This window comes from Plasmopara halstedii, assembly GCF_900000015.1.
Source record: "Plasmopara halstedii genome assembly, contig: Scaffold_2956, whole genome shotgun sequence".
Taxonomy (NCBI): domain Eukaryota; phylum Oomycota; class Peronosporomycetes; order Peronosporales; family Peronosporaceae; genus Plasmopara; species Plasmopara halstedii.
In genome coordinates, this window is record NW_020189861.1 from 492,732 (window position 1) to 494,450 (window position 1,719).

Here is a 1,719-nt window from a genome sequence, read left to right on the forward strand (position 1 = left end):
CGCCAAAGGGCGAGATCGGGTGATCTTGTTCGAATCTCGACAGCTCAAAGCTGAAGAGAAGAACTACACAGTTCATGACAAGGAGCTACTTGCGATCAAGTATACACTTGTCAAGTTCAGGGTTCACCTGCTCGGCTCCAAGCCGTTTGTGATCTACACAGATCATGCTTCACTACGCACTGCGACTCGGTCGCCCCACCTCTCGCAAAGAATGACTAAATGGATATCCTACTTTGCGGAACATCACCTCGAGGTGAAGTATAAGCCGGGAAAGCAAAATGCTTAGGCAGACGCGTTGCCACGCATACCAGACTATGAGCTTGCTCATGTAACAACTGTAACGTCGTCTGTGACGGATTTGATCCGCACCGTGTATGCGGGTGATGGGATGTGTGTAGCGTTGCCAAGGGCTTTCGGGATCAAGGGTTTAGAAACTTGCACAAGACATTGTAACCAAGTCAGCGTTCACGATTGCACCGATATTCGTTAACGGGTAGCTATACTATAGAACCGATTCAACGGATACACCACGAATTGTGGTTCCTCATGATGAGAATTTGAAATACCGCATCCTCAGTGAGGCGCACGACACGCCACTCAGTGGTCATCTCCGTCGTGAGAGAAAGTACAACTCTGTGCGTCACCACTATTGGTGACCCAAGCTGTACGAATGGACGAGCACCTATGTGCAAACTTGTGAGATATGTCAAAGGGTGAAACCCGCTCCAAATGCGGCTGCGCTACTTGCCAGCTTCTCGGTATTCACGGGGTGCTTGCAGCTCATGAGTTTGGACTTTGTGTTATGCCTGCCGAAAGGTTCGGCGGACATCACGGGCGTCGTGGTACACGTCGACCGGTTGAGTAAGATGGCTGATTTTGCGGAGGTGTCAGACACTATCGACGGAGTCGGTACAGCAACGCTGTTTGTATATCGTGTTTTTCGACAACACGGACCCCCAGAGTTGATTGTCTCCGAAAGCGACTCCCGTTTCACGATAAAGGTTTGGTCAACTCGCTTTTAGGTGAGTGGCACCAAGTTAGATATGTCGACAGCGAATCATCCGCAGACCGACGGTCAAACCGAAAGGGCGAATCGCGTCATCGAAGACGTTCTTCGCAGCGCCTGCGCTGAGACGCCAGAGCGCCTTGTTGCCACTCGTAAAGTTTGCGCTAAACAATGCAGTGCATTTGTCTACCAGCTCCACGCCGTTCTACGTGAACAAGCTGGTTCACCCTTGCGTATCCCTGACACCGCCATCCCATGGTTCATAGCTAGGGGAAAAGCCGAACGGGTAGCTGATGTCAGCCCTCTCACCATCTGCAAAGAAGTCGATGACTTCTCGTTTACCAGACTGAGTGTCCTACGACATGTTCGCGATGCGATGGTTGAAAGCCAAGACCTGCAGAAAGAGTATATAGATGAGAAAGAAAAAGGCAAAGTAGAAAGCTTTAAGGTCGGATATCTGGTTTGATTAAATTCTCAAAACCTTCCTACATTTGCAATCTCCGCTATCTTGAGGACGAAGCTTTGTCCACGGTTTCTCGGACTGTTTTTGGTTGTGGTCAAGCGGGGCCTAACGTTTTCGTTGAACCTTCCAAACAAATGCGCACCAACCCGGTGTGATATGTGGGCTTGCTCAAGATGTTCTGGTATTGCAGGAATAGCCTCGAGGCGGACGTCGCCATCTTCCTCTCCCGTCATACCGTTGACGAGGGTGT